Genomic DNA, 15,613 nt, shown 5'->3' on the forward strand with positions numbered 1-15,613 from the left:
ACACACACACACACACACACACGCACACGCACACGCACACGCACACACACACTGGAGATTGAGCCCAAAACTCGGGCATGTGCCCTTGACCAGGAATCGAACCAGCAACCTCCTGGTGCATGGGACGATGCCCAACTGAGCCACACTGGCCAGGGCTCCATTTGGCCATTTTTAAAATTATATATCATACATCAAATTCTAATATAAGAGAAAAAATAAAGATGTCCACATGCCAGTCCTGCTTTCCGGGGGCAATTGCTTCCAACGTCCTGAAGCTGTTTCTTCTAGTATTTACCTCATTTTAAAACCACAAACTTACCTGTTATTGTTAAAATTGGTGGTCTTTTTAAAGGTCTTTAAGTGCATGCATCTTTCTTTATTTTTTAAATATATTTTATTGATTTTTTACAGAGAGGAAGGGAGAGGGATAGAGAGTTAGAAACATCGATGAGAGAGAAACATCAATCAGCTGCCTCCTGCACACCCCCTACTGGGGATGTGCCCACAACCAAGGTACATGCCCTTGACCGGAGTCGAACCTGGGACCCTTGAGTCCGCAGGCCGACGCTCTATCCACTGAGCCAAACCGGTTAGGACCATGCATCTTTTTTTTTTTTTTTAATGTTTTTATCGATTTTTAGAGAAAGGGGGGAAGGGAGAGGGATAGTGATAGAAACATCGATGAGAGGAACATCATCCATTGGCCGCCTCCTGGGGATCGAGTCCACAACCCAGGCATGTGCCTTGACCTGGAATTGAACTGGTGACCTCTTGGTTTCTGGGTCGAGCCACAGTGTCTGGGCAAAGTGTGCACATCTTAACATGTTGCATATGTATACACCTGTGTGTACACAGCCCAGATCAAGATAAATTTCAGCTCCCAGGGGTGCTCCTTTTGCCCACTCCTAGTCAGAAGCCCCATCTATCACTTTAGCACTATTGACATTTGTGGGGTTGTACTGAGCACCTTTGGATATTTAGCAGCATCCTTGGCCTTCACTCATTTGTGTAGGTAGACTAAGCCCTCCCTCAGAGATGACTAACCCTAACTTGTGAATATTCACTTTACATGGTAAGGGGGAATTAAAGTTGCAGATGAAACCGAAGATAATAATTAGCTGACCTTAATTTGACGGCCCAATGTAATCACAAGGGTACTTCAGTTTGGAAGGAGGCAGTCAGAGAGGTGACAAGGGAAACAGAGGTTGGAGGCTGCACCTTGCAGATGGAGGGGCCACAAGGCACGGAATGCAGAGACCTCCAAAAGCTGGAAAAGGCAAGGAACTGGATTCTCCCCTAAAGTCTTCAGAAGGAATTCTGGCAGCCTGTGCTGGCCGGGTAGCTCAGCTGGTTAGAGTGTTGTCCTGATACACCAAGGTTATGGGTTCAATCCCCCGGTCAGGGCACATACAAGAATCAACCTTTTCGGCTCGGGGGAGGCTCAGGTGCAACTTTCTTCGGTCATCCCGAATCGGGGTCACCGACACCCTCCACCATGCAGCTGAAGTGAAACCCCAACAAAATCAAAGTCATATACCCGAGGTGCACCAGTGGGGAAGTGGCTGCCACATCTGCCTTGGCCCCCAAGATTGGCCCCTTGGGCCTGTCTCCAAAAAAGGTTGGTGATGCCCAGACAGTGTGGCTCAGTGGTTGAGTGTCAGCCTATGAACCAGGAAGTTGCAGTTCGATTCCTGCACATGCCCAGGTTTTGGCTCAAACCCCAGCATGAGGCGTGCAGGGGGCAGTCAATCAATGATTGTCTCTTACCATTGATGTTTCTCTCTCTCCCTCTCCCTTCCTCTCAGAAATTTAAAAAAAAAGGTTGATGACATCACCAAAGCAACTGGTGATTGGAAAGGTCTGAGGATTACAGTGAAACTGACCATGCACAACAGACAGGCCCAGATTGAAGTAGTGCCTTCTGCCTTTGCCTTGATCATCAAAGCCCTCAAAGAACCACCAAGAGACAGAAGGAGCCAAAACAAACATTAAGCACAGTGGAAATACCCCTTTTGCTGAGATTGTCATCATTGCCCAACAAATGTGGCACTGATCTTTAGCTAGAGAACTCTCTGGAACCATTAAAGAGATCCTGGGCACTGCCCAGTCTGTGGCCTGCAATGTTGATGGCGCCACCCTCATGACATCATAGATGGGATCAACAGTGGTGCAATGGAATGTCCGGCTAGTTAAGAATTACAAAGGAAAAAAAAAAAAAGAATTACAAAGGAAAATATTTCAATTAAACATTGTTTGATAACAACAAAAAAGAAACCCACAAAAAAACAAACAGTACATAAGGCAACTGGTCGATGTTTCTTTCTTCCTCTATTTCTGAAGTCAGTAAAAACATATACTCGGGTAAGGATTAAAAAAATAAAAATCAATGTCAGAGAAACATTGACTGACATGCACCCTGGCCAGGGCTCAACTCCACAACCTTTTGGTGTACAAGATGTCGCTTTAACTAACCGAGCCACCTGGCCAGGGCCTGTCATTTCTTTTATATACTTACTAGAGGCGTGGTGCACGGATTCGTGCACGGGTGGGGTCCCTAGGTCTGGCCAGTGATTGGGCCAGCTGGGGGAAGGACTGTGGAAGCTGGGCCAGTCGCAGGAGGTTGACTGTGGGAGCACACTGACCATCAGGGGGCAGTTCCTGCATTGAACATCTGCCCCCTGGTGGTCAGTGTGCATCATAGCAACCAGTCGATCGGTCGTTTGGTTGTTCAGGCTTTTATATAGAGAGGTTTTGTTATTTCACCCTAAATGCTGTAAAAGATATGTTAACCTCCTTGCAATAAAATTTCCTAATTCTCAAGCACACAAGGTCTCCCATCATCCATTCTGTATTTACTCTGGAGACCTTCCTCTGGGAGCTGGTGGGCTCCTGCCCCAATCTGGACATCCACTTTCTAAGCCCCTGCACAGGAACTATGCAAATGGGGACATAGGAGACAATTTGTCTTTTTTATGTTAATGACATTTTGTGCTGGATTCAAAGTTTTTCTGAGCACAAAATTTGTATATGAAAATCATATTCCCTCGGAAATTTGAGGAACTTCTGGCTTTCAGCATTCCAGGATTATAAGTGATTCTCTATCCTTTTTAGAGGTTGGAATTGGGGTTCCAACATAGCAGGGTCCCCCGACAATGAGCAATTCTCAGATGCTAGCAGGGTATCCAATCATTCAGCTAAATCCTGACACCACCTGAAGACAGATGACTCCACAGGTAGGGCTCAGTCCTACAAGACCACTCCCACCCTCCAACATACCTCAGCGAGTGGCCAGCCACAAGCCCAGCTGTTTCAAACCAGAGCTGGCTACAAATCAGATTCCCACGACCCACTTCTTGGGATTGGTGCATTTGCTAGAGGCTCACAGAACTCAGAGAAACATATTACTTTCTAGATTACAGGTCTATTATCAAAGAATGTGACTCAGAGGCAGATAGAAGAGACACATAAGGCAAAGCACCAGGAAAGGGCAGACAGCCCCTAGGCCCTGTTCAGGCGCACCACTCTCCCCGCATTTCCACATGCTCACCGACCTGGAAGCTCTCACAAAAGGACCAGCAAACTGCCCCTCTGGGTTTTTATGGAGGCTTCATTAGAGTTATGATTAAGTCATTAGGATTTGGTGATTGATTCAACCTCTTCCCGCTCCTGATATACGGGGATGGGACACAAAGTCCAACCCTCTAATCACATGGTTGGCTCCACTGGCAACCAGTCCCCATCCTTATGTGCTCCCAAAGGTCACCTCATTAACCTAACAAGATACACTTGGGAAATTCCAAGGGTTTGCAGTGGTTCTCAACCTGTGGGTCACGATCCCTTTGGAGGTCGAACGACCCTTTCACAGGGGTCGCCTAAATCATCCTGCATATCAGATACTTACATTACGATTCATAACAGTGGCAACATTACAGTTATGAAGTAGCAACGAAAATAATTTTATGGTTGGGTCACAACATGAGGAACTGTATTTAAAGGGCCAGAAGGTTGAGAACCACTGGTTTAGGGAGTAGTGAAGCCAGGAACTATGGATGAAGACCGAACATCTTATAAATCACATATCACAGTCCAACCTCTGGTCTTTGAACTTGGATCCCTCACAGCAAATTACTTAAGTCAAAAGATACTGGTCCAGCCCTGACTAGTGTGGTTCAGTGGTTAGAGCCCACTCACTGAAGAGTCGCAGTCAAGGGCACCTACTTGGGTTGCAAGTTCGATCCCTGGCCCCAGTTGGGGTGCAAGCAGGAGGCAACCAATCAATATGTCTCTCACATTGATGTTTCTTTCTCCCACCGGCCCGTCCCCCTCCTCCCCAACTAAAATCAATGGAAAAAACTTCCCCAGGTGAGGATTAACAAAAAGATACCGGTCCAGCCCCAATTGGTGTGGCTCTGTTCGAGTGTTGTACTGTAGACCAAAAGGTGGGTTTGATCCCTGGGATCAATTCTCTCCCCCATCCCCTTCCTCTCTCTAAAAAAGATACATGTCCATTACTAGAAACTCATTCAGTCACGAGTAACTATCCAGCCATCATTTTATCATATGCAAATGTCTTCCAGGGTGATGTCATTCAGTTTGCAAGCGGCCATTCAAACCTGTCAGGTTCCAACAGCATAGGTGGTCTCGGGAAAAGCATGGCTTCACCCCTTCACACTGTATCATCTCTTGCTGAGCCCCTCTTCAAGTATAAAAAATAAAATGTTGCCCTAACCGGTTTGGCTCAGTGGATAGAGTGTCGGTCTGCGGACTGAAGGGTCCCAGGTTTGATTCCAGTCAAGGACATGTACCTGGGTTGTGGGCACATCCCCAGTTGGGGGTGTGCAGGAGGCAGCTGATCAATGTTTCTCTCTCATCGATGTTTCTGATTCTCTATCCCTCTCCCTTCCTCTCTGTAAAAATCAATAAAATATAAAACAAATAAAAAAAAGAAAATAAAATGTTGGATTTCCCTTGTTGCATAACCCAATTATTCATCCCTTTGTCCTCCGCTATTATTTCTCCTTCTCTCCATTTGTTGTTTCTATTACCCAGACTTTTCCACCCTTTGAAGGGTCTTTATTTTTTTATTTTTATTTTTGTTGTTTTTTTAAGAAACTGTTTATTTTCCATCAACCTTATTTCCGTTCTGTTAAGAATTTGTGGAAGAACAGCTTAGGACCACTCAGTGGTTGTTCCTACCCATTCAGTAGCCTGAGCAGTGGGGGCTGCAGACCAGTCTTCAGTGGCAGGCTGAGCACTCCAGTCTTCAGTAGGAAACTGCTGAATGGGCACAGAAGGCACCTGCACGCCTTCAGACCAGTCTAACCTCAGGCTGAGCAGCAGTGAACTCGGGAGCAGGAGCAGTCCATTCGCCCTGAAATTCCTCCTTGGCCACAGCCTTTTCAGCAGTGGCCTGCTCTTCCTTTTCAATCTCTTCAGGTTCTCTGTAGAAGTAAAGATCAGGCATGACTTCCCACGGGTGTTCACGGGAGATAGTGCCACGCATGCGGAGTGCTACCCGGGCCAGCATCCACCACATCAGACCCACTGAGTGAGCCCCCTTGTTGTTGCAAGGGATGGCGATGTCCACATAGTGCAGCGGAAAGTCTGTGTTACACAGAGCGATGGTGGGCAGGTTAACGTGAGATGCCTCTGTGAGAGGCTGGTGGTCAGCCCTGGGATCAGTAACCACCAGAAGTCTTGGCTCCCGGAAGGCTGCCTGGATCTGGTTGGTGAAGGTTCCAGGAGTAAAGTGGCCGGCAATGGGAGTGGCTCCAGTGGCAGCAGCAAACTTCAGCACCGCTCGCTGGCCAGTATTCCTGGACGATATGACACTGACGTCAGCTGGGTTTTCGATGGCAACAATGGCCCGAGCTGCCAGCAGAAGCCTCTCCCAGGCTCTCCTCAGATTGATGATGTAGATGCCATCACTGTTCCTTGTGTAGATGGACTGTTCCATTTGGAAGTCAAGGTTGGTGCCACCTAAGTGGGTTCCTGCTGCAAGGAACTTGAGGACATCCTCCTCCTTCATTTGCAGGACATCAAGGGCTCCGGACATCGTGAAACGTTTCCCTTTAAGTTACATGGGAACCGAGAACAACGCCGTATGGAGCCCTCCCTGGGTAGCGCGAAAGCTGAAGGGTCTTTAGGTTCTGCCACGGTCCGGATCCAGATTGCAGGCAGCCACGCTAGTTTAACCAGTGCCTCCCCTGAGGCCACTCCCACTCAGACAGGCTGAGGTTACTGGTGCAGAACTCAGGGGCTGCCCAAACCACTAGACAACACATCAGCATCCACTGTCAGCCCCAACTCTGCCTGACGGGGTGAAGGCACAACCTATCCCATCAGGCCCTTAGGAATTCTGGCATAAAGGCTTTAACAGTAGTTAACAGTTTCTTGCTTAACAATCCTCCCTGCTTCCAGCACCTGCAGTTGTACCCCTGGTCCTGGGACCACTGCTAGGCAGGGGGAAAAAGCCACAGTAATGTGGGCAAGAACTTTAGTCACACCAGCACCCCCATCCCTTCCCCAGAACATTAAGCCCCCCTCAGATTGAGTGTGAGCACACACTGGAGAAGGCATGTAAGCCAGCCCTTCATGTCTTTATTCCTGCCGTTTTAGATAACCAGTGTTTGAACTGCCCATTTAAACCCTCTATCAAACTCCTACTAAGGAGGACACCTCTCTGCCTATTGCGGGACATTCAGTGCTGGCTGTGAAGTGTGTTCCTTGGTTCCAAGAAATGTAACCTGGTGGTACAAACAAGTACAGTACTTTCCATTCCTATCCTTGAACAGTATTTTGTGCATCATTTGTATCTGCCATTGGGTATGCAAAGCCCTGTCTGGAGTTAAATGTCTATTCCTGTTAGGACCCGTTTATAGCCCCAGAGTGCTACTGGCATCGGTCCAATATAACCAACCCACTTCCCCCCGGAAATCTTTCCCAGAGCCATTTGCAGCCTGTCTCTTGTTGACACAGTTCTTGTGCCTTGCAGGGTGCGAGAGGACTATGTCTAGATTCGGCCCATCTCCGTATTGCTGCAGCCCCCCTTGCCCACTCATGTCATGGGCCCACGTACCACAAATGGGCGCACCAAAGGGTCTACTTGGTGGTGCCAATCACCTTCCGAACTTGGAAGGGGGTTCTTCAGATGGGCATCAACTTGTCCTATTTTAACGTACCCCTCAACTTCCCACAGGGACTTTGGCGTCCCTTTAATAAGCCAGATGTCCATTGTCCTCATGCCTGACCACTGGCTACTGCCCATGACTGAGTAAAAACCCAAAGGAAAGAGCTTTTACTGCTGTTCAATTCTTCTGTCACTCCTGGAAAAACAGCAGGCAATTCAGCCCATTGAACTGATCTCTTTTTACCTTCTTTGATCAGAGTAGTGGCCTTCCAAACAGGATGTTGTCCGTTTACCTTGGAACTGGTGTTCACAAACCAAGCAGCTCTTTGTTGCTCAGCCAAGAGCTATTTATAGGGCACTGTCCAAGTGACAATAGAAGCTAGCAGCTCCTCACAGTTCCCAAGTCAGTCCTAGGGGAAAAGACACTTCCTCCTTCTATCTCCTTGCTATCGCCAGGCAGCATGGTCTTGTATCAATCAATTCCATTTCATTATCTTACTCTTCTGGGCCCTGCAATACCTATTCGAGCATTTTTCTGTCATCACCCAAGACATGGTGGGTATTTCAGGTTTCAAGATCACTTTATGTCCTTCAGGCATGAGTAGCTTCAGTTGATGTCTGATAGCAAAGTAGAAAATGCTCCACAAATGAAAATTCTCTTGTCCGATGTCCCAGTAGCCATCAATAGGAAGTGCTCATGAAGTGCTGCCAAGCCCCAGCCCACACGCCACATGGGCTAATGTACAGAGAAGCCGCTCCAGCTTCTATTCCATCCGTGTGGGCTCAGGCAATCACACAGGTCCCCATTCAGCATGTCCAGTTAATGTGGCCAGAAGGGCGCATTTACAGGCCTGTTTTACAAGACTAGGTAGGGAAATGTTCCCCAGTTAGATACAATGTCCACCCCGTAACACAATCAGGTAAGAGACACGACTTCACATAAAGCCTGCTCAATTGAACTCATCTGTTTTTACCTTCTTTGATCATAGTGGCCAGTTCTCCTAACTTCTACCTGAATTCCATCAACCCTCACATTTCTAACTGTAAGCCCTATTGGGACTTGGTTTTACAATAGTAGGTAGGGAAAGTGTGCCCCAGTAGGACACAATATCCACTCCCATAAAACATTAGTTAAAGGAGACACAACTTTAAAAAAACATTATATATATATATATATATATATATATATATATATATATATAATATTTTTTTTTTTATTTCAGAGAGGGAAAGAGAAACATCAATGATGAGAGAGAATCACTGATCGGCTGCCTCCTGCACGCTGCACTGGGGATTGAGGCCACAACCTGGGCATATACCCTGACTGGGAATTGAACCATGACCTCCTGGTTCATAGGTTGATGAACAACTTCTTTACATAAAGCCTACTTAAATATTCCAGCTTTCATAATCTACCGATCATTAGATTTTTCACGTTCTCTCAATCTCATTGAGTCAGATTCAGCAACAGGCTTTGGTGCCACAGTTCATGGGTATACCATTATCAAGTAGTACCTAGAAACTTCTTTTCCATTCCGACCATTTTACCCACTTTTGTGTAAAAGGCTTTAAGTCCCATAGTGAGGGTCAAGGCAAGAGACCAGGGCCCTTTGCCAATCCTTAACTTGATTAACTGGCCGAACCACTGTCCTGGGCAGGTTGCTTGCACAATCTTCTTAGCCTCCCAGGTTCTGCAGTGCCTTCCTTCTTGGAAGGAAGCTACAGGTGTGCTGGGAAACTTGGTTTCATCATGCTACTCAAGACTGGCTGGCAGGGCAGGCTCTGGCAAAGCTGGGAGGAGCCCTCTGATTAAGCCCATAGTCTCCCCGACTGTGCCGGCACCCCACATCTCTCCCAGGCCCAGGTCCATCTCAGTCCACCCCGTTACAGACTGACAGCATCCCCAAGTGACTTTTTCTGATAGGGCACAAAGTAGGTGCCCACAGAGCATGAATTACAGAACCCACGTGGCTCCTTTAACATAAATGACTACTTTAAAAAAGAAAAACCCTAACCAGTTTGGCTCAGTGGATAGAGCGTCAGCCTGCGGACTCAAGGGACCCAGGTTTGATTCGGTCAAGGGCATGTACCTTGGTTGTGGGCACAACTCCAGTAGGGAGCGTGCAGGAGGCAGCTGATCGATGTTTCTCTCTCATCAATGTTTCTAACTCTCTAGCCCTCGCCCGTCCTCTCTGTAAAAAATCAGTAAGATATATTAAAAGAAAAAAGAAGAAATCTATCCCCCAACAGTGTCGTTCCTGCCTCACTTCCAGGAAGAGAAAGTCAGATTCCCTGGCAGATGTCACAGCCCAAGCTTTCCATGAACAAACCTGGGAAATTTCACAACGCTGGAAGCAAACAGATCTCAAAGTGCAGCAAACCATGGGAGCCACAGCGAGGTGCTCCTGGCCAGCAGCTGGCATTGCCGGGAGGGAGGGGGAAGCTCCCGGACGCCCTCTGACCCTTCCAGGGCTTTCCAGTCAGGACATACTGAGGGAAACCCCACCCCCACCCCAACTGGAGAGCTGAATGAGCCCCCGACCCACTGGCAAGAAGAAAAATTTCATGGAGTTCTCCACCCACCAAGCACCCTGAGGAGACTTCAATGGTTCTATCTCCCTCTCTGGGAGGGCATCAGTAGATGAAAAATGCCAGTCTCAGTACAGGGGCGGGGTTGAGGTAGGGGCAGGGATACAGCTAGCCAAGTTGGCTTTCAAAACAGATTGCCTCTTGCTTCTGGAGGTGCTCACGTGCCCTGTTTCCTCCACGAGAATTTTAGTGGAAGAGGCAGTAGCTTGTCTAGAAGGGAAAGCTTCACTTTAGTGAGAAAACATACTGATCAGGACTAAAACATGAGAGAGAGGAAGCTGAATTTGCCAAACCTTGAATGGTCCAGTAGGCAATTTAAGACGTCCAGGAGCAGGCTTTCCAGGGTCATCCTGTGGGCAGGTGGGAAAAGGTAGATGCTTTTCATGGCCTTATAAATATTTCCCCACCAACAGTGACTCATAAATGCTACCACTTTGTCAACGGACCAATGGTTTAATGCATGTATAATAGTTAGGAGGGGAAATTTTAGAGTCTCCAGTAGAACTGAGTCCAAACCAGAGCTTTCTCGTTTTATCAAACCAACAATTGTTGGATTTCCAATTTTGTTTTTCTTTTGCTGGAGCCAACTGCTGGGCGTCTCTAGCCAGTTTTCTAAGTTTCAGCTGTGGAAATACCCCTTTGGACCATGACAGAAGTTTGACTACTGCTGGTTCCCTTAAGGGCAACATCCCTTGGGGAAGTGTCAGCAAGGGATTTCCTTTAACTTACAGAGAAGCCAGGTTAGAGTGCTCTGGGCTCTTAACAGCTAACGCAGCAGGTAGAAGTATAACAGTGATGGCGAACCTAGGAACTCATTTTTTTGATTGATTTTTCTTGGTTAAATGGCATTTAAATATATAAAATACCAAAAATATACATCTTTGTTTTACGATGGTTGCAAATATAAAAAAAATTTCTATACGTGACATGGCACCAGAGTTAAGTCAGGGTTTTTCAAAATGCTGACACACCGAGCTCAAAAGGTTCGCTGTCACTGAAGTATAACATCCAATGGTTCCCGAACATAGGGCCACTTCTAATTTTATTTGCAGTGGAATTCAGCCTGCTGTGAAGTAGCCTCGGTTAAAATGTTGCCTTCATGATTTCAAAGGAGGTTTAGCTTACCCAGTGCAGGGCTTACACGGTTCATTCTTTAAATATAAGCTGTCTGTAAACCATGAGAAACCAGCATTACCCAGAGGAGCCTGTAGTAGATCCTCACCAGGACTCAGGCACTGATCCACCAGTGCCACGCGGCCACAAGGAGCTTCACCAGGACTGGAGGAGAGTGGCTGGATTCAAGTCATTACGTGAAAGCTATGTAAGGCAACTTACTGAAAAATGCTGAGTGTAACGAGAATCTAGGAGAGCCTCTACTGCATGGGGTACGAAGATGGCTAAAGGGGATCCCACAATTTCCTCTGTGATTTTAACCAAAAGGCAGGAATGGCTCTAAGAGGGGTCCTGTCCCTGAACCACAGGGTCCAATTGCTGACCATAGCATCCTAGGGGTCTATGGTGATCCCCATGTTTCTGGGTGAGCACTCCGAGGGCATTCCCTTCCTTAACATGTACAAAGAGTAAAAGGGGAATCTGATCATTTGGGTGCCCAAGAGCTGGTGGGTTCATTACACTCTCCTTTAAGGCTTTAAAGGCCATGTCATCTGTTCTTCCCATAGAATTGGGTCAGGACTGTCATTCTTTGGTAAAACTTACAGAGGTTTTGTCCAAAGAGATTTGGGATCCAGTTTCAACTATAGCTGAGTAGCCCAAGAAAACCTTGCAACTGATGCTTAATTTTGGGCCTTAGGAAACCTAGGACACCATGAAGCCTATCTGGGCCCAGGGTAGTCCTTATTCTGGTATCAGATGTCCCGAAGAGCAAATCTGAGTTTGGACAAATTGTAACTTTCATTTAGAGAAGTTATGTCCCTTTAAGGCCAAAAGGGACATACGTTCTAACAGGCGTATGCTGTCTTCCTGCGAGACCTGGGAGGAAGAGCAAAGTAAATCATCCACGTCCTGAAACAAGGTCGAATCTTCAGGGAAAGTTGTGTCATCCGAGTCAGCCTTCAGGATTTGTGAGAAATAGAAGGGATTTTAGTAAAACCAGAGGCATTACTGTCCAGGTAAATTGTTTTCCTTTCCAAGTGAAAGCAAGAAAGGTACTGGCTAGCTTCATCAGGTGGAATTTTAAAAATGCACGGCATAAATAAATTGCTGTCAAGAATTGACTTCCACCCTAGCCGGTTTGGCTAAGTGGATAGAGTGTCAGCTTGAGGACCAAAGGGTCATGGGTTTGATTCCAGGTACCCGGGTTGCAGGCTCGGTCCTCGGTTGGGGGCGGGTAGGAGGCAGCCGATCAAAGATTCTCTCTCATCATTGATGCTTTTATCTCTCTCTCCCTCTCTGAAATCAATAAAAATATATTTTTTAAAAAAGAATTTACTTCCAAGAGGATGGATGTTAGTGGTGTATGGGGATTAGAAACAATAGGGTGTTGCCAGTGTTGCTCAGTGGTTGAGCATCAACCCATGAACCAAGAGGTCACTGGTTCGATTCCCAGTCAGGGCACATGCTGGGGTTGCAGGCTGGGTCCCCAGGGAGGGGTGTGCAGGAGGCAGCTGATCAATGATTCTCTCACCACTGATATTTTTATCCCTTGCCCTCTCTGAAATCAATAAAAATATATTAAAAAGAAAAAAGATGTTTCTGTCTATCCCTCTTTCTTCCTCTCTAAAAAAAAAAAAAAAAAAAAAAAAAAAAAATCAATAAAAAATATAAAGAAACAATAGGGTGCTGAGGGATAACAATGCTGTTTACCCCTTAGAGGTCCTGAACAAAACACCAGCCTTGGATCTTTACAGGTAAAATGGGAGTGTTGCTGGGACTAATGCAAGGGAAAATGAGGCCCTGAGTCACTTTTTAAAAAAAATATTTTTATTGACTTCAGAGAGGAACACTGGGGATTGAGCCCACAATCCGGGCATGTGCCCCAACCAGGAATTGAATCGTGACCTCCTAGTTCAGGGGTGGGCAACCTTTTTGGGAGTGCGTGCCAAAACCAGCAAAATCTCTGACTCGAAATTCTTCTGCGTGCCAACCCTAATTTTTTGAGAACATGTTACGCCTACTTGATATCTCTTAAGGTGTACGTATGTGAAGAACCTTGAAGAAATAAAATTCATTCGAGCCACAAAAACACAGTATATGATGATGAAAAATACATTTATTTTTTAATGTATACATGTACACTGATAGTCCAACAGAAAATTTCATGACTCCGTTTGATGTTATCAGAGGGACTTTTGCTGCTGCATCACTGATGACAGAGACTTTACATCAGGTTTATATTTCGTGACCTTCAGAGATACGCACAAGCTACTACTTTCATCCGTCAGGCTACTCCTATTATGAGACTTAACAAAATTCATCACTGAGAACAAAAATTCACAAGCATATGTGGATGAAACCAAAACACTGGTCGGATCTAGGAAGGCAGGGAGAGTTAAGGCAGAGGCATAGAAACTGCTCTTCCCCTCTCTCGTCAATCCATGTCTATGGTCTTTAAGATAACTTGTTATGTAAAATTATTTATTTATCTAAGATGCACCTACACTGAATTTGTCTGAAAAAAAAAAAGTTGATATTAAGAAAAAAATTGTAAATGGAAGATTATAAGAGAGGATTTCGCGTGTCAGCAAGTTACTGGCGTGCCCTGTTTGGCATGCGTGCCAGAGGTTGCCCACCCCCGTCCTAGTTCATAGGTTGACACTCAACCACTGAGACATGCCGGCTGGGCAGAAGCCCTGAGTCTTATAATCTACTAGAGGCCCGGTACACGAAATTTGTGCCCAGGTAGGGTCCCTAGGCCTGGCTGGTGATCAGGGTGGATCAGGGATTTCCTGCTGCCGGCCAGGGCCTTTCTTTGTCCTGCACCACCCAATGGTGGTCAGTGCACATCATAGCGAGCAGTCAAACTCCTGAGGGAACACTTTGCATATTAGCCATATATATATATATATATATATATATATATATATATATATATACACACACACACACACACACACACACACACATATACATACATATATATACATACTAGAGGCCCAATGCATGAAATTCGTGCAAGGGGCTTGGCCCTTGCAGCCTTGGTTTGTCCAGAAGGTCATTGGGCTGTCTGGTCTAATTAGCATATTATGCTTTTATTATTATTAATAGATAGATTATGGGCTTCATGCCTTGAGGGCTTCATTACTTATGGGGTATTAATTTGGAAAGGGGGTTTGAGCAATCTATTTGAATCTTAATAGATATGGATTCTGCCAATATCAATTGAAAATTTTACCCATAAAGAGGATGACAGCCGAAACCGGTTTGGCTCAGTGGATAGAGCGTCGGCCTGCAGACTGAAGGGTCCCAGTTTCGATTCCGGTCAAGGGCATGTACCTGGGTTGCAGGCACATCCCCGGTAGGAGGCGTGCAGGAGGCAGCTGATTGATGTTTCTCTCTCATCGATGTTTCTAACTCTCTGTCTCTCTCCCTTCCTCTCTGTAAAAAATCAATAAAAAAATTAAAAAAAAAAAAGATGACAAAAAAAGAAAAAAAAGAGGATGGCAGCTAGTCCAATAGGGACAAATCATCAGGTACAGTATGGTCAGAAGTGGAACAAATAAAAGATGCTGAAGGGTCAATCAGTTCACCTGATTAACAATTTTGACAGCTACTGTCAAATTCTAGAATGATTTTCCCCTTTCAGGAGAAAGAAATTCTGGCAGGTCACTTCCCTAGGAAGTCTCAGCTTAATAAATGAATAGGGACCTGGCCAGGTATCTCAGTTGGTTGGAGCATCATCCTGATGCACTAAGGTTGCAGTTTCAATCCTCGGAAAGGGCAGACGATCAACCAATGTATGCATAAATGGGTGGAACAATAAATGGATGTTTCTCTTGGGGGGGGGGGGGGAGGGTGGAATCCAAAGAAAACTGCTTTAAAACAAACAGAGGTACAAAGAAGGATGCCCTGGCCAGTGTGGCTCAGTTGGTTGGGGTCATCCTGTGCACTGAAGGATTATTAGTCTGATTCCTAGTCAGGACACATGCCAGGGGTGAGGGCTCAATCCCCAGTTTGTGTGCATGTGCAGGAAACAGCTGATCAATGTTTCCCTCTTGCATAAACGTTTCTCTCTCTGTCTCTCAAAAAAGCAATTTTAAAAATATATTTTTTAAAAAGTGTATCTCTTAAAGGGCATAAACAAAAGGAATAGATTCAGAAACCTATTGAGGTTTAAAATCCCACAATCAGAACTGTTTTATTACTCTGAAGCAGGGCTGCTTTACAGCAGTGGGTTGAGCTTAGGACAATGATTCATGGCCAATCTGGAGAAAAGTTTCTCCAAACCAAGTAAGAGGGAGGATTGGGAAGAACAGTAGTAGTTCTCAGAGCCACATCACTGGTGATTAGGAAGACTTTGGGAAGGCTGGAGGCACCTGAAGCGCCAAAATTTGCAACAATCTCTTTTACAATGTCCCGGCTCTTTGCAGTAACAGAAGAATCTAGGAGGCTTTTGTTTTTGTAGAGGGGCCTTCATTTGCCGAAGCTGAAAATAAAAAATTCTTAGCAGCCTTGCTCTAGCTGGTGTGTCTCAGTTGGTTGGGCATTGTCCCTGCACCCAAAAGGTTGCAGATTTGATTCCTGGTCAGGGCACATGCCTGGGTTGCGGGCCAGTCTCATCCAGTGCTGAGGCTGGTCCTCGGCGACTAGCAAACGAACTAGCTGATTATAAATTGGAAAACCCAGGCTGATAGGTTTGAGTAATTGTCAAACTCTTCAACAGATGTTTGAGGGTCCTCAGTTGCTTTAGGAAATTTTCTAAGGCTCATAATTCAGCTT

General features: G+C 45.9%; 1 pseudogene across 1 annotated transcript; it reads right to left on the reverse strand.

Moving 5' to 3' along the window:
- Positions 1–5,169: 5,169 nt before the first annotated feature.
- LOC308518296 (small ribosomal subunit protein uS2-like) lies at positions 5,170–6,055 on the reverse strand (annotated as a pseudogene). Its single transcript has one exon. The product of its transcript is annotated as a small ribosomal subunit protein uS2-like (transcript).
- Between the last annotated feature and the right edge of the window lie 9,558 nt (positions 6,056–15,613).

The sequence above is a fragment of the Myotis nattereri genome (genome assembly GCF_964212035.1).
Source record: "Myotis nattereri genome assembly, chromosome: 4".
Classification (NCBI taxonomy): Eukaryota; Metazoa; Chordata; class Mammalia; order Chiroptera; family Vespertilionidae; genus Myotis; species Myotis nattereri.